This window comes from Nanorana parkeri, unplaced genomic scaffold (genome assembly GCF_000935625.1).
Source record: "Nanorana parkeri isolate BGI_ZX_2015 unplaced genomic scaffold, ASM93562v1 scaffold515, whole genome shotgun sequence".
Taxonomy (NCBI): Eukaryota; Metazoa; Chordata; class Amphibia; order Anura; family Dicroglossidae; genus Nanorana; species Nanorana parkeri.
In genome coordinates, this window is record NW_017306783.1 from 103,896 (window position 1) to 122,391 (window position 18,496).

The window sequence follows — 18,496 nt, forward strand, 5'->3', positions numbered from 1 at the left end:
ATCCTCATGTCTTCTCATGCTTGGGGGGAACTTCCCTTTTCAGCTCAGGGCCTCTTCCTGTAGTGCTGGCTCAGGTTACAAGCCTATAGAAACGTATACACAGACACCGTGTATCCATTCCTGAGACAAGGCAGTCTGCTGCAAAACAGAAGTTCTGCAGAGCATGAGAACAGATACAGATTTAAAAGGAAGAGCAGCAAAGAGAAGGGAAACGACCATGGATTACAGTAAGGCACACATTACAGTATTGTTTTATGTTAAAAAATCTGAGGGTTTAATGTCACTTTAATGCTGCATAGAACAACTTTCTTAGTGCAGAGAATGGCAAAGTTATTTACTATTGCATTTAGGCCCCATTTAACCTATATTTTAGTTGTGATTAGGAATTCCTGGGTCAGGAACTTGCGATTTCCTGCAGCAGGAATCCCTAATCTGCTGTTTACAAGTGGCAGCTATCACCCATTCAAGTTAATGATTGGTGACAGCCGCTGCATTTGAAAGCAGCAGAATGCAGGAAATGCAGCAGCTGTCACCCGATCAGTAACATAAATGGGTGACAGCTGCCACTTGTAAATGGCAGATTAGGGATTCCTGCTGCAGGAAAAATATTCACCCCCTTGGCATTTTTCCTATTTTGTTGCATCACCTGGAATTAAAATGGATTTTTATTTGGATTACATGTAATAGTCTAAAATGGTCAAGTGAAATCAAGAAAATAACCTGTTTTTAAAAACTATAAAAAACAGAAAAGTGGTGCGTGCATATGTATTCATCCCCTTTGCTATGAAGCCCCTACATAAGATCTGGTGCAACCAATTACCTTGTGAAGTCAATTAGTTAAATAAAGACCCCCTGTGCGCAATCTAAGTGTCACATGACTTCCGTATATCTACACCTGTTCTGAACGGCCCCAGCAACACCACTGAGCAAGAGGATGACCAAGCAGCTCTCCAAACAGGTCAGGGACAAAGTTGTGGAGAAGTACAGATCAGGGTTGGGTTATAAAAAAATATCCAAAACTTTGAACATCCCATGGAGCACCATTAACTCCATTATAAAATGGAAAGAATATGGCACCGCAACAAACCTGCCAAGAGAGGGCAACCCACCAAAACTCATGGACCAGGCAAGGAAGGCATTATTCAGAAAGGCAACAAAGAGACCAAAGATAAACCTGAGGGAGCTGCAAAGCTCCAAAGCAGAGATTGGAGTATCTGTCCATACAGGGCCGGTGCTAGCCTATTTTGCGCCCTAGGCAAGACCAGCTACTTGTGTCCCCAAATACCCCCCCCCAAGAAAAACATAAAAATTGCCAAGTTTGATTTATATCTACCTCCCAGCCGGCCGTTGTAAAAAAAACAGCCGGCAGGGAGCTCTCTAGATCTGAGCGGGCATCTTTAAAAACAACCTCCAATACTACATCACTTCCGCATACTTGTGTCACTCTCCAGCTTCAACAGCAAAAGGTTTCCCAGCACACTCACCAGCCAGCATGCAAAAAACATGTCTCACCGCTAAAGTTAAAAACAGAGGTTTAGGTACACGTCTTCTGCAGAAAATGTGAAAGCCGCACAGCCGCGCCAAGGCACATCTATATAGTGCAGTCCTAACTCTAAACTATTAGAATCTCCCTTTTTTTGCATGCTGGCTGGTGAGTGTGCTGGGAAACTTTTTGCTGTTGTACTGTATTAAGCCCTTTTATGTGCACCTTGCTGTAAAGCTGGTAACAAATTGATGAGTGCGTTTGCCATTTGTTTTGCTTGACTCTCCAGCTTCAGACTCTAGAGAGAAGCTGATGAAGCAGATCTGTGCTTCATCAGCGTCTGCCGGGGGTCCTAGGTGACATTAGGGGTCTTGGAGACCCCTGATGTCTCCATAAAGAGGACCTGTCACATCTTTTGGTGTCTTAGCCCCCTATGTTATAGCAATAAAGTTAAGTGAAAAAAAATTAAAGTTTCCCCCCAAAAAATGTAAAGTTACACATAAAAAAGAATTTGAAAAAACATTTTTTTTATAAAGTCCCCACCCATACATACACGCATACAAACATGCGTCGGGTGCGCATACCTGCGCAAACGCCGATTGCGCCCATTACGCCGCACATGTTACATATCACAGCGAACGTCGCAGTGAGAGCAATAATTCTAGGGCCATCAATCACTGATAACACTAAACTGATGAGCGGTATAAGCTTTTAAAGGGTCGTCTATGGTCAATTTTGGGTATGGTAGTTTTTTTGCGATTTCGCGGGTGCGCGCAATTTTTACGCATGACATGTTTTGTGTCTATTTACCCGACGTGACACTGTCTTTTATATTTTACCCAAAAATTGGGTAATAATAAATGTGTCATAAAATTTCAGAGGGAAACAGGTTTTTTCTCAAAATTTAGGGTACTTTTTTTGTTATATAGTAAAAAAAAAACAGTGGTGATTAAATACCACCAAAAGAAAGCTCTATCTGTCCCCAAAAAATTGTATAAAATTCATTTCAGTACAGCGTTGCATGACGGAATAAGCGTCAGTCGAAGTGCCGCAGCGCTGAATACTGAAAAATGGCCTGGCCAGGAAGGGGGTTTAACACCCTGGTCTTTAAGTGGTTAAAGAAAGAAATCTATCTGTTGGTCCCACTCACTATCCTATGCAAATGCCACATTCTATAGGTCTACACTATCCTGATTGATCCTGCACTATCCTACTAATCCTACTAATATTACCTGCTTCCTTGGTATTCCTGAAGTAAACATATTTCAGGAGAACCCCACAGCACTACCAGAGAGAGATTTCATACAAAGGTGCTACAATAAAACATGGTGCCTTTTACCCTTAAATATTACCTTTAAATGTTACCTATATAGGTCTTATCAAGCTTTACACCTCTTTCCCTGTCGGCCAGTGAAGCCACCCATCACACTGAAGGACCAGGAAAAATCAGAATCGGCATACTGTTTCAGCTGTTATATCTCTCAATGTACTAATTAGTTGACATTCCAACGGTTCTTTCTTAATAAGAAACTGCCTATTTAGGGAAAATCGTCAGTGTCTTCCTATTGCCCATGTGGGCTAGGTGTATGTGACTGCTACGGCTGAGGCCGCCCTGACTCTCCTGCTTCCAACATATAGCCAGAAGAACTTTTGATTTTGATTTTAATTGGAGATATCATAGGATTTCGAAGTTGGAAAAGATGAACCAACCCCTGCACCAATGAATATGTATTTTGGATTTGAATTATATTCATACACCATTGGATTCAGCCACACAGGATCTTTCTTCTGATTGAAGCATAACCAGGAAACGAATTGAAGCAGCTGCTCAGTAAAGGCTTGTTCCCACTGCGAACAACTAAGCCGAGATAGAGTTATTATCTCCTGAAACTTACTGCATTTATCACAGAAATTCGCTATGCCGGATGAAAGAACCACCCTGATCCTGTAGCTTCAATTCCAGGAGAATTAAGTATTTCTCAGCAGAAGTTCATCCTTTGGAATGATTGATCCTTTCTATACTTCCTGTTTTCCTTTTCTCCATTTTTGATAAATCTACTACTTCAGAAAAGCATGTGTTCAGTAAAGGCATCTCTCTGCAGTGGAGAGGCAAAAGCCAAGATGAGGCTAGACATCTCCTGAACCATCTATACATCAAGCTGAATCCATCTATATCAAGGGTATAACTACTCCGATCTTCCTACTTTGGCCTATGGGTGAACATACACAGTATTGTGAGTGAAATCTATACATTTTTTCCAAACAAATGATATATTTTTGACGTTGACTGTTCTTTTTTCCTTTTTTTCATTCCTTTTTTCATACACGTGTATGGTAAAAATATTTTTTTCACCGTTACCCAAGACCCGATATCCCCTTTCTAAACAGCAGAGAGCTTGAGCTATTTAGAATCTTCTGATAGCAAATCGTTACATTCTTATAGAGTGGAGCGCTTCCCGGTGTGCCTTTAACCCATGTTTAACCCATGTTTATCCACACGCATGTTTTTATTTACTAGCCGTATGCAGCCATTTATATGTTTGTTCATGTTTTTGTATATAGATTTTTCAATATATGTGCAATTTTAATATATTTAATAAATATTTTCTACGAAAAAACACTTTTTGTGTGCTCAATCTTGAAACAATGGTGGGATCCCCTTTCGGGGAAAAATTCTCTTTTTGCTATTGGATATAACAGGGGACCCCCCATTGTAATTAAATCAAAGCTTCATTGATTAATAAATTACGTTTCAAACCTTCCCACCCCGCATTATATATTATATAATAATAAATGTTTCCTAAGATAATGTTAAAAAAAATTCCAAAATTTTCAGTACATTTTCTGAAATATAGTAAAAAATAATAATCTCAGTGGTGATTAAATACCACCAAAAGAAAGCTCTATCTGTCCCCAAACAATGGTATAAAATGAATTTCAGTACATGACGGGAAAAGTATCAGTTAAAGTACTGCAGCGCTGAACACTGAAAAATGGCCAGGCCAGGAAGGGGGGTCTAAACACCTGGTATTCAAGCGTTTAAAAAGACAGATTTGTTGAATAAACTAAACAATAAAACACAAAACATATACAGCAATGGAGAATACCACCAGCTATAGAGATCAATAAGCAATGCAGAACAATACCATCAGCTATTGAGAACTACAAATCACAGCAATACAGTATACAGCAATGCAGAATAATAGTATATGAATTTTCTACATACTTTACTGCCGTTCTGTTCCCGGGGTGCAGGTCTGATGTCTTGGGCAGAGGGTCTCAGGAGGGGTGCAGAAAGTCTCATAAGAGTTGTGGAATGTCTCAGGATGGGTGCAGACTGTCTCAGGATGGGTGCAGACTGTCTCAGGATGGGTACAGAGGGTCTTAGGAGGGGTGCCGAAGGTCCCAGGAGGGTTTGCAGAGGGTCTCAGGAGGGGTGCAGAGATTCTCAGGAAGGGTACAGAGGGTGTCAGGAGGGGTACAGAGGGTGTCAGGAGGGGTGCAGAGGGTGTCAGGAGGGTTTCAGAGGGTGTCAGGAAGGTTTCAGAGGGTGTCAGGAGGGGTGCAGAGGGTCACTAATTGCTCAGTCCTATACAATCACAAATATAAGTAGAGAGAGAGGGGGGGAGGGGGAGAGAACGTACGAACACTACACACCCAGCCATTCGTTTCCCCCCCCCCCCCCCCCCCCCCCCTCTCTCTCTTACATCCACACACAGCGCTGCAGCCTGCTCAGCCCGACCGGGACTCCCAACACGCCCCGCCTCCCAACGACATGACGCTTCAGATGACTTATTGCTCCGAAGTCTCAGAGAGATTACTCCGCTCCCTCTGAGGTTCCGGAGCTAGCACATAAGAGAGAAGCAGCTCAGACGGACACAGTTCCTGGCAGCCACGGCCGCACAGCTTTTCCAAGCGGCCGCAAGGAACTGTGCCCGTCTGAGTGCGTGTGGACGGTAATGCATCCCGGCGGAGTCTTGGGGAAGCCGGACCGGCAGCTCCCTAGGTGGCGCCCTTGTTGTCCTAGCGGTAACACCGGCCGTGCGTCAATAGGACCACTTTAGGCCGTAAACTCCACAGAGCTGGCCTTCATGGAAGACTGGCCAGAAAAAAAGCCTTTGCTTACAGAAAAAAAAAAAACGAACGTGGAAGACTCCCCACACATATGGAAGAAGGTAATCTGGTCAGATTAGACTTTTTTTTTTAAATAAAATTGTGTTTTTATCAATAAAGATTTTCCAATAATAAAAAACAAACATACAAAGAAAAAAGGGCATATAGAAAACAATGTTATACAAAACATCATAACATAAAATGTCGCCATAACAAGGTACAGTACATCAATATCCATATCCAATACACCACAAGGCCAAAAATGTGGGAAATTAAATACTGAATACTAGGGATGTCCCGATGCCACTTTTTCAGGCCCAAGTACATGTACAAGTACATCCCCTCATGTACTTGCCGATAATAAGCTTTGGCGCTAGGCATAGGGGCATTTTGACAAGTACTTGTCAAAATGCCCTGTATCGGGTCCAATTCCGATGCTAGCATTGGTATCGGGACATCCCTACTGAATACTTAAGATAGGACTGATCCCTGAGGTAGGACATCATTACCATTGTTAAGGCAAACATCCCCACGTATGTCACAAATCGCAATGTGACAAGTAAGGAACAGTAAGAGTAGAGAACAAGCACCACAAGAAAGGAGAAGAGGGGAGGAGTGGGGAAGGAAGGAAGGAAGAAAGAGAAAGAGCAGACAGAAGGGAATTTTCTCACTTAGACAGCAGTCCTTCAGATGCTCAGCAATAGCCGGTATTCATCAGACTCGAGGAACTCAAACCATTGGAGTAGTAGAGATATCTAGTGGTCTAGTTTGCTTTAATATTGTATTTAACCCCTTCGTGACTGACGACGTACAGTGTACGTCGCCAGCATCAGGGCTGTTTAACCAGTTGACATCCGCGGTGTTAAACCCCCTTCCCATCCAGGCCATTTTTCAGTATTCAGCGCTGCGGTACTTTGACTGACATTTATTCCGTCATGCAGCGCTGTACTGAAATTAATTTTATACCCTTTTTTGGGGACAGATAGAGCTTTCTTTTGGTGGTATTTATTCACCACTGGGGGTTTTATTTTTTTACTATAGTGTTGCGTTTTGGGGCATTTAATTAAATTTTTCCCTAAATGTTGGGGTTTAATAAGGAGTTGCGCTAATATTGCGCAACATAAAAATTTGCAACTACCACCATTTTATTCTATAGGGTCTTGGCATTCAGAAAATATATAATGTTTGGGGGTTTTAAGTCATTTTCAGGCCTAAAATGTGGAATATAACATGGGTGCAAAAAATGAAAAAAATGCCTCAGTCATGAAGGGGTTAAAGGAACTCCAGGCAAATGTGGGCTACTACAAGGGTTAAGTGCTCATTTTTGTCTAGGTGCTAAAAAAAAATTATACTCGCCGACCCGGCTGCCTGCTTTTCCAGTCACTGAAGCCTCTCTCGTCTGCAGCACTGGAATGTCCCTCAGCATCCTCATATCTATACACTGTGTATAGAATGTGATAATTTGTGGGACCTTAGAACACTGCAGCGGAGGGGGAGAGAGACTCCAGTGACTAGCCTAAGAGTGAGGCGGCTCCTAGGATTGGGTAAAACTTTTTTATTTTCCTCCCTAGACACAAATGAGCACTTGACCCTTGCAGTGTGGGGGTAGCCCCACTCCAAGGGTTAAGAAAAGACCTGTTCAGAGCTCTGCTTTAAGAGAGGGGATATGAATCAAGACCTGGGCGGAGTTTGGCATAATATAAACAGACTAGGTTTACTTCAGCATGTATACCACCCTATTACGAAATGCAAAGGGTGGGTGGATATGTGCTGGCATCATTATACATACCAGGAAGTGTCAGGAGTACTGGATGATCTCAGCATTTGAGCGAGTACATGGAGTGGTTTAGCACTTGTCATTGTGAGTTATTGTGTGTTATTGTTCTTAATAAAGTTTTTAAATGGTTTTATGCAATTAAGTTTTGTTAAGTGTAGCTGCGGGGTGGGGAATGCCCCCGCCACAGCGGATTGGGCAAGGAAAGGAAGGGTGTGTCACTGATAGTTTTGTGCAAGCTTGGGTGATCTCTGGCAAACTTGATGCGCACTAAGTCTACACCAGGGGCTGATTGGCAACTCTTAGCCCAGAGGGAAAGTACAACCCTGAGGCCCATAGTGCAGCAACTTGGCCCCCCTCCCGCTCTGCCTCTTCCTCCGCCTTCTCCCTGCCCCTCTCTGCCACTTTTGCCATCCATGTAACGGTAGCGTGAATGGTCGGGAGATGTGAGGACTCCTAGTAAGTCCATGAAAGGGACACCTGGCTGGGGGATGGCGCTCTACTCCCACTGGGCTCCCTACATGGCACTGGCGGAACTACCAGGGTCGCAGCGGTCGCAATTGCGACCGGGCCCTGGCGTTCCGCCACTTGATGGGGGGAGGATGAACACCCTGCAGTCTGGTTACAAGTGATATTGGTTACATCGCCAAGATCACTTGTAAAATAACAAGTGGCTTCCCCTCTGTACATTTAGCCCTGCTTGTGTAAAGCAGGACTAAATGTAGAAGACAAATTACCGCCCGGCGCCCGGAACTCCATGTTCCGGGCGTTGGGAGACTACAAATCGCTGCCGCCCCTCTGCTCCCTGCCGCCCCGAGGCCAGGCCTCGGTGGACTTGTGGGGAACCCGCCCTTGCCTGCACCCCTCCTGAGACCCTCTGCGCCCTTCCTGAGACTCTCTGCACCCCTTCTGAAACCCTCTGCAAACCCCCCTGGGACCTTCGGCACCCATCCTGAGACCGCCTGCACCCATTCTGAGACCGTCTGCACCCATCCTTAGGCCTTCCACACCCCTTATGAGACTTTCTGCACCCCTCTTGAGACCCTCTGCCTGAGACATCAGACCGGCACCCCAGGAACAGAACGACAGCACAAAGTATGTAGAAAATTCATATACTATTATTCTGCATTGCTGTGATTTGTAGTTCTCAATAGCTGATGGTATTGTTCTGCATTGCTTATTGTCCTCTATACGCATAGCTGCTGGTATTCTGCATTGATGTATGATGATTATACAGTAATGCAGAATAGCACCAACTATGAAGGACTACAAGTCCCAGCAATGCATTATATTTTTAAGTAGGGATACACCAGTGCCAATACTGGGCATTTTCCCAAGTACTCATACTCATGAAAATGCCCAGATACTAAGCGCACATACCGGTGCTATGTCGAGAACGCCGACGTAGTTGAATTTGCCGACCTCGGCATATGCGCTTGCGCACAGACCAATATTATCGAGGGAACCAGGATTTTATTTAGTATTTAGTTTAAATCGTTAATTGTGACTTAATAATATTCCATCCTTCATTCATGGATGGCAAGTACTTACGCACTCTCGCCCACTGTAGACCGCTGCTGGCTGTCCATGCTTCTGGGCTGTGAGCTGTGGGAGGTTGTAGTCCTCTATACAGCACAATGCAAAATACAACCAGCTTCAGAGGAGTACAACAAATCCCAGCAATAATATATTACACAGCGCAATGCAGAATACCACCAGCTATACAGTATAGGAATACAACAAATTCCTATATAGCATACCGAGACGATCCGGGCTGGCTGGATCAGGCAGACGTGGCCCTCTAATCAGGCATGGAAGAGGGCCGCCCGCTGGAGCCTCCCTAGGACCCCCTTGAGGAGCGAGCTGCCGACGATTACAGAGCCGCATCTGATGTGGGCGGGCTGGCCGGCCAGGTGCATGTGGCAGAGAGGCGGCGGAGGGAGGGAGCCACTGCACCTGCGGCTGGAAGCTTCATTTAGCGGGGGTTGGTAATGGGCCCCCTGATGGCCGCAGGCAGGGGCCGTTTTTAAAGCCATCAGAGAGGCCCGGGGGACAATTGTCACCCTACCCCCCGGCCCAGTCCGCCCCTGGTCTACACACATCCCTACTGGAGATCAAAGCCTATCTGTGTGAGCATTATAGGGCAAAAGAGATTAGAAAAATAACTGTAAGCAGTGAGCTGCATGTTTTAGCATATTTGGAAGGAATTTATAATCTGCTTTATTTTACTTTTCCAAGGTAGTAAAAGAGGTGGAGCAGGCAGACTAGATAACAAAGTAAGATGAAGCAGACCAAATGCTGAGATAAGAACCTTAAAGAGAGCAAAACACAGATGATTTCCTGATAATGGCTGGATTAACCCCCTCATGACTGAGCTTTTTTTCCCTTTCTGTTCTTTAATGACTGACGCACTTTTTACATTTTGTCTGTGTGAAAATAGTACAGCTAAAAAAAATGCATTAAAATAAATTCATTTATTTGGAAACACCACCCTAGGATGTGAGAAATGTTTTTGTACTTCTGGGCCTAAAAACAAAAAGCTAAAAAAAAATTCCCTCTAAAACCTAATAGTGGTTAGGTTAGGTGGCCTACAATGTCACTGTAACTAAGTGTCAATAACTGTCACACTTAGAAACAGCTAAATACTGAACAATGCCGGCATGAGGGGGTTAAATAGAAGAAATAACCCTTTAGGGTGAAAAACTAATCTGCAGCTCAGCTGCAGATTTTCATTGTAAGGGGTTAATTTGTATAATAATTATAGGATAAAATATATTTGTATATATTATTTTTATTTTGTTAAATTATTTAGTTGCTGGAACCCTTTTTTGAAATGGTGCCAGCAGACTACCGTTCCCACATGGTGGCCTTCAACCAACGGCTGGAAGCCCTTAGTGTGAAGGTCACTGAAGTTCAGGCAGAAAACAGGACGCTCAGGGCCTTCATATCAGAGAACATTCCCAAGATCAGCCCGCCCGACCTCTTCTATGGGGACAGGAAAACCTATAGAGCATTCGTTTCCGCGTGCAAATTGATGTTTGATCTAAAACCTAGAACATACGGTACTGATAAAATCAAAGTATGCACCACCATATCTTATCTAAGGGGTGAACCTCGGGCCTGGGCCAACACCTTCCTCGAGAAGGAAGACCCAATACTGAATTCTTTCAGTGGCTTCTGCGAGGCAATATCTTTATTATATGATGACCCCTGTAAGCAGATTTCGGCAGAGTCAGCCCTACGCTCGCTTAAACAAGGCAAAACGCCAGTGGAGGATTATATTGCTGAATTTAATCGCTGGGCGACAGAACCCGAATGGAATGACATTAGCTTACGCAACCAATTCCGTTTGGGTTTAGCTGAGTCAGTGAAGGACGAATTGGCCCGTACTGAGCTCCCCTCGTCTCTGGAATCTCTCATAAAGTTGTCCATATCAATAGACAGACGCATGAGAGAAAGAAGGGCAGAGAAGGCCACAGGAATACCGTTCTTCTCCCAGAAATCCCCAGTCCATGAAGACGCAGTCCCTATGGACATTGGAACACTCAGAGGGCCTCTCTCGCAGGCAGAGAGGACTCGCAGGAGGGATCTACAGCTTTGCATGTATTGCGGAGAAAAGGATCATGCTGTAGAGCCTTGTCCACTTCTCAAGAGAAGAACTCCGGGTGAGTGTTGTCCCTCCTCCAAAATATTGACCACTAATCCACAGGCGACTAACTACTGCAACCTTGATTTGATTTTACAGTGGGATCAACAAAGGCTACCCCTTAACGCCATGGTCGACACAGGAGCCTGTGGAAATTTCCTGGATGAATCTGTAATCCAGATGAATAAAATACCGATAATCAAAAAAAACAATCCTGTGGTGGTGCGAGTTATTGATGGGAGCACACTTCCATCAGGGCCTATCATGTATCAGACTCAGCAACTTATGATGCTCACGCAGGTAGATCACGTAGAGTTTATTACCTTTGACGTCATACCATCTCCTCACTTCCCAGTGATACTAGGGATGCCCTGGTTGCGGTTGCATCAGCCCACCTTACAGTGGGAAGCCTCCACGTTAGCCCTAGATTCCCACTTCTGCCAAGCCACTTGTCGCACTTCTGCTCCGATAATGCATTTGACCGACCCTATGCCTGCTGTTCCTAAACCGATAGTGCCTGAACCCTACCGCGACTTCTCCAATGTTTTTAGTGAGAAGAATGCGGAGTCCCTTCCCCCACATAGACCGTATGACTGTCCTACTGCCCAACTGTAAACTCCCTTTCGGCAGGATCTACCCGCTCTCAGAGCCCAAACTTTGTCACCTCAAGGAGTACCTCGATGAAAATCTGAGGAAGGGGTTCATCCGACCTTCTTCATCCTCTGCCGCTTCGGGTATGTTTTTTGTGAGAAACAAGGACGGAACCTTACGTCCTATCATTGATTACAGGGAACTGAATCGGGTTACTGTCAAGAATAGGTACCCGTTACCCCTTATACCCGAGCTGTTGGAGAGGTTACAGACAGCCACTGTATTCACCAAACTAGACCTGAAGGGGGCATACAACCTTATCAGGATCAGGTCAGGTGACGAGTGGAAGACTGCTTTTAGGACGAGGTACAGCTTGTATGAGTATCTGGTAATGCCATACGGGCTTTGTAACGCCCCAGCCACATTTCAGTACTTCATAAATGATATCTTTAGGGACTTGCTGGATGTGTGCGTGGTAATTTACTTAGATGACATTCTCATATACTCTAACAATCTTACCAAACATGTCAGATGGGTACTGGCCAGACTACGCATTCATAACCTTTATGCCAAATTAGCGAAATGCCTTTTCGAGACCTCTTCCATCTCGTTCTTAGGTTACATAGTCTCCCCAGAGGGGAGATTCATCTGCAACTCAGCTATAGCAACGCCTCTGACGCAATTGACGGGGACCACCTCCCGGTTCTGTTGGAATCCTCAGGCACATCAGGCCTTTAATGATCTGAAGGACCAATTTACCAGGGCACCCATCCTCCGACTCCCAGATCCCCTATTGCAGAATACCTTGGAGGTTGATGCCTCGCAATTGGCGATCGGTGCCATCTTGTCCCATAGAGCATCTCCTTTACTACCGTTGCATCCAGTTGCGTTTTACTCCCGTTCTCTAACACCAGCAGAGATTAATTACTCAGTTGGGGAGAAAGAGCTGTTGGCCATCAAGGCTGCTCTGGAGAACTGGAGACATCTCCTCGAAGGCTCTGCTGTTCCAATCCTGATTTACACCGAAAACCAAAACCTCCAGTTCATCCAAAGGAGCAAAACCTTATCTGCCCGGCAGGTACGTTGGGCTTTTTTCTTTGACCGCTTCAACTTCTTTATCACTTATAGGCCAGGTTCACGGAATGGAAAAGCGGACTCGCTCTCTAGGAAGGACGAACCTTCCACAACACTACCTCCTCCTACACCCATCATTCCTCCCGAGAAGTTTATCAATGTTGCCATCTCCCTGAAGGAACAGATAAAAGAAGCTCTGGGGGCAGACCCCTGTCCGGAGCACTTGCAGCAGGACGAGGAAGGTTTCTGGTACCGGGAGAACCATCTATACGTTCCTCCCGCACTCCGCTGCAAGATTCTGCAGAATTGCCATGACAACCCTCTAGCGGGACACCCAGGAATCCAGAGGACGCTCCATCTGCTTCGCCGGCATTTCTGGTGGCCCCAGATGAAGAAAACGGTCGCTGACTATGTGACTATTTGCGAAACCTGTGCCCGTGCCAAACATACGGCCAAGCCTCCCTACGGCCTACTACTCAGTCTCCCTATTCCGGAGGGTCCATGGCAGGCGGTTTCGGTCGACTTTATAGTCGATCTTCCGCTGTCCGACGGCCATACCACTATTCTAGTGGCTGTAGACCTCCTCACCAAAATGGCTCATTTCATCCCTCTAAAGAAACTTCCTACTGCCCCCAAAACCGCGGAAGCCCTCATGTGTCAAGTTATCAGACTACATGGTATCCCGAAAACCCTTATCTCAGATAGGGGCTCCCAGTTTATCTCCAAATTCTGGAGCGCCCTCTGCTCCAGGTTACAGATCGATCATAGAATGTCGAGTGCGTACCACCCTCAGACCAACGGACAGACGGAGAGAATCAACCGAGGTCTCGAACAATACATCAGATGCTACTGCACTCACTTATAGGATGACTGGCTCTCGCTTCTTCCGCTGGCAGAGTTTGCATACAACAATTCACCCAGCTCTACTACAGGTCAAACCCCGTTTTATTCCAACTACGGTTTTCACCCCTCCTTCATCACTCCACAGACGCTTCCATCGAACAACCCTGCTACCGAGGACTACTTCCACCGACTTCAGCACACCTCTGGACTCCTCAGGAGTAACATCGAGAAAGCTCAACAGCGGCAGAAACATTATTATGACTTGAGGAGGCGGCAGGCCCCACCATACAAGGTCAGTGACTTTGTCTGGCTCTCGACCAGGAATCTTAAGCTCGGCACTCCCGCCAAGAAATTCAGTTCCTTGTTTATTGGACCTTTCCCCATTGGATCCGTCATCAACCCGAATGCAGTTCGCCTGGTTCTACCTCCGGGGCTCCGGATACACCCCACGTTCCATGTGTCTCTCCTGAAGCCTCACGTTGCCGATCCGTTTCCATCACGGAGACCTTCACCGGCTCCTCCGATTACGGTCGGTGATCAGGATGAGTAGGAGGTGGAGGCGATTCTTTTTTTTAATAAATTCTTTATTTAACAAGGACTTTTCACAATTTTCTTGTACATATACAGTTTCTCAAAAGGGTCAAGATACGACCAACATACATGGTATCAGTTGCATGTAACCAGCTTGAGTTGCAGACAAAGGTACAAAACCAAAAAAAAAACATATAAACAAAACTTACGACAAAGAGGGGGGGGGGTCAATTGACATGGCCTATATCCATATGTCTTCAAGGGGGCATTGATGCGAGGCCTCTCTGGTGGCCTCAGTATCAAGTTCGGGCCAGGGACGGGTCTGGGATTGTGTGCTGGGTTCAGGGATCCCCACTACCTATCGGAGTGTACAGTATAAATGCGGCTGACTGTAATGGGGTGTTCCAGGAGGCGGGGAGGGGGGGAATGGGAAGGTTAGAAAGGAATGGGGAAGGGGATGAGGTTGGCGGGGCTAAAAAGGGGGGGGGTTGAGGGAGGGGGGAGGTCTGGCATCTAGAACGTGATGTCTATTTGGTGGGTCACCGTGCGGGGCCTCGACGCAGAGCCTCATATTCCGGGGGAGAGTATAAACTCGATCCAATAAAACCATGTCTTCCTGAATTTGTCCGGGGTATTGCGGATGGAACTGGTAAGGTCTTTCATTAGGTAAATGTCGTGAATCCTGTCAAGCCATTGGGACACAGTGGGGGGTTCAGGGTCTTTCCACTGGGCTGGAACACACGCTCGGGCCACATTTACCAGGTGACGGACTATAGAGTTTTTGTAGGATTTGGTCGAGTAGTCATTATTGAGTGTAGGGCATGACCAGAAAATGTGGAGGATATCAGCTGCTGTGGCACCACAAAGCCAGCATAGGTCTGGAGTCTGGGGATACGTTGAATGTAGAGTTTGTGGTGTCCTGTACCATCTGGTAACCAGTTTGTATCCAGACTCTTGGTATTTGTTGCTGATTGAGGATTTGTAGGATAAGGAGAGCAATTTTGTGCGTTCCCTTGGGGAGAACCTGACTCCGAGGTCCTCCTCCCACTTCGTAAGGAACCACTGTTCCTCCGGTGTGCAGTAGCTTATAGCAGAAAGATAAGACGTGGCGAGCCGGGCCCTCCTGGGTGCATTCGGTTTCAAAAGGTGTCAGGGGTCTGGAAAGTTGAGTCGGGGAGGGGAGAGATCACAAGAAGTGGAGCAGTTGCATTGTACTCCAGGGGTGGGGCGTCTGCACTGGCATGCGGGGCGAACGAAGTAGGCCAAGAGGCACCGCTCAGGAAGTGGATCGCTCTTGATTTCCCATGGGCGCCCAGTCTACGGAACCCATGGTCGTCTATGCCCGGAGGAAAGGCTGGTTTTCCCAGGGCAGGGACCATTGGGGAGGGAGGGGGTGAGATTGAGTATTGTGAGAAGGCAGAGCGAGCTACTGCCAATGTAGGCATTATGGTGGGGTGAGAGCGAATGGCCGGGGGTACGGGAAAAGAGCACCACGCCAGTCCTGACAGCGGCGTCTTAGTGAGAGACTGCTCCAGACCGGTCCAGAGCTTCGAGGTGGGATGGCGACACCAATCCAGCACCCGGGTCAGGTGGGTGGCGATGTAATAAAGGTGTACGTCTGGAAGACCCATCCCCCCGGAGTGTTTAGGTAATCAAAGTATGTTGTATTTGAGTCTGGGAGGCTTACTCGCCCAGACAAATTTAGTGAAGAGAGATCTGAGCGTACGGAAGAATGATGGCGGTATCTTTATCGGGAGAGCCTGGAGGGGATATAAGAGCAGAGGAAGAATGGTTTGCTTTAAGATATTACACCCGCCCATCCAGGAAAAAGTGCCTGAGGTCCATTGCTTGAGATCTAAGCTGATGTTGGTCAATTAGGGAGGAAAGTTAAGTGAGAAGGTCAGCCTTGGGTTTTTAGGAAGTTGGATGCCCAGGTACTTCAGGGATGTGGGGGACCACTTAAAAGGGGAAATTGGTTAGTACTCTCCGCAGGCACGGGCCTGTAAGAGAGAGGTGCATGGCCATAGATTTATGTGAGTTGACTAGAAAGTTCGAAAGGCTGCCATGACGCTCTATCTCTGCCAGGAGCACCGGGAGGGAAACATCAGGGGTGGTGAGGAAAAACAAAAGATCGTCCGCAAAAGCTGCCACCTTATGCTGGACGGGACCAATCTGCACTACCCGTACGCTCCCGTAGGCTTGTACATTGCGGAGGAAGGGTTCTAGTGTGAGGACAAATAGAAGGGGCGAGAGTGGGCATCCCTGCCGTGTTCCGTTGGTAATGGAAAAGGGGGGAGACAACACACCATTTACCCGGACTCTGGCGGTTGGGCAAGAATATAGAGAACGGATCCAAGGTCCGCATGTGTGGTCCCAGGCCCACCGCCTCCAGAGTAGATGATAGAAAGTCCCAGTCCACTCTATCGAAGGCCTTCTCCGCATCCGTAGATAGTAAGACGCATGGAGAGGCCGACGATAGAGCCAAGTGGATGACTCCCAAGGCCCGGGTAGTATTGTCCCTAGCCTCCCTAGCCTGCACAAACCCCACCTAATCCAGGTGGATCAAGTCTCCTAGGTGTGGGGCCAGGCGGTGGGCAAGGATCTTGCCGAATAATTTTAGGTCAGCGTTGAGGAGGGAAATGGGTCTATAACTTGGGCAGAGGGAAGGATCTTTCCCCTCCTTTGGTATAACCGTAATGTGAGCCAGGAGTGTTTCAGGCGGTAAGGTAGCTCCGGTACTTAATGAGTTGAGAAGTGTGGGGAGAGTTGAGGGGAGAAAGTGCTTATAATAGGCAAGGGTATATCCGTCTGGTCCAGGGGCCTTACCGGAGTGGGTGATTTTGACAGCATATTCTAATTCTGCGGCAGTGATCGGGGCCTCTAGAAGGGAGCAAATGGAGGGGTCCAGAGTGGGCATGGCGGACTCAGCAATATAGCGGGCCGTACGGGTCTGGGAGGTGGTATTGGAGGATTGAGGAGATTATACAGGGATGCGTAATAGTCGCTGAATGCTGTGGCTATGGACGATGGCGGCTCGGATTTGGTACCATGGGCGTCTACTATGTGTGGTATATATGTCCGAGCATGTCGTGCCAGGTACTTGCCACATTGGTTGCCATACTCATAGAACGACCGTCTGCATTTCATTAGGGAGGACTTGACCTTGGTGAGGCATAGCGTCCAAAGTTGCTCCCTAAGGGAGCACAGCTGGGAACCCACCGTGCAGTCCACCGAGGTCTTGTGGCGCGATTCAAGGAGACGAATCTGCGTCAAGAGGTCGGCGATACTAGCGAGGCGTTCCTTTTTTAGTCTGGCACCCTGAGCAATAAGGGAACCGCCTTATGTGCTTCCCACACGGTGAAGGGGGGAACGTCTGGGGTGCTATTCTCCTGGAAGAAAAATCTCAACTCCTGCCCTATGGTCTCTGAGATAGTATGGTCATGAAGTAGGGATTCATTCAGCCTCCACTGCCAAGGGCCTGGAGGGGGGCCATCTAGGGAAAGGTCAAGGAGAACGGGAGCATGGTCAGAGAAAGTTATGTTTCCAATGGTGGACGAAGTAACTCGGGTGAGCTGACTGTGGTGAACGAAAAAGAAATCTATGCGGGTGTAGCGGCGATGGAGATTGGAAAAAAGGTGTAATCCCTCGTGGAGGGGTGTTGGATACGCCAGACATCTATCAACTGATGGTCAAATAGACACTTCTTCATGCGGTTCAACTTAGCGAAAGAGAGGTGGGAGGAGGACGCGGAGGAATCTAAATTTGGGTCTAGCACAAAATTAAAGTCTCCCCCTAACACCAGAAGACCTACCCGGAAGTCCGCCAAAAGGTCCAGGCTACATATCAGAAAGGAGATCTGGTCATGGTTAGGCAGGTATAAATTTGCGAAGGTGACCATCTGGGTCCCAATTGTCCCTTTCACGAACAGCACCCGGCCTTCTTCCCCAGCATATTGGTCAGTCAAGGTCCAGTGGAGTGAGCGGGACAGTATGATGCTGACCACTCTAGAGCGTTTGTCAGGCGAGCCACTGTGATATACCGTAGGGTAACGGTGGTCGCTCAGGCGGGGGATTTGATCTACTCGAAAGTGGGTTTCTTGAAGGAACGCTGCGTCAATGCCCCGACGTTTTTCCGGTAAATTGAGGCCTTTAACGTTCAAGGATAGGACCCGTAGGCGAGACATCCCCGTACGACGCGAGGACTGTCCGGTAAGAAGGGAGGGTTAGGGCAGACGGGGTACGGTAGGAGGTAGGGGGGTGGATAAGAAGGTGAAGGGGGAAGAGGTTGGGTAAGAAAGGGGACTAGGTGACTGCTGGGAGCGGGGGGAGGGGAGGGCAGAAGCGGAGTGTGGGAAGGGATGTAGTGCCTCGGGTAGGCAAAAGGTGGAGGGATGGGTGGGAAGAACACAGGGGGGGAAGTTAAGCAGCTAATATGCTGGATT

General features: G+C 47.1%; 1 protein-coding gene across 1 annotated transcript in view; it reads right to left on the reverse strand.

The window, feature by feature from the left end:
• The window catches only part of LOC108790941 (protein unc-93 homolog A-like), a 112,863-nt gene that overhangs the window by 68,531 nt on the left and 25,836 nt on the right, over nucleotides 1-18,496 (reverse strand). The gene's annotated exons all lie outside the window — the stretch shown is intronic.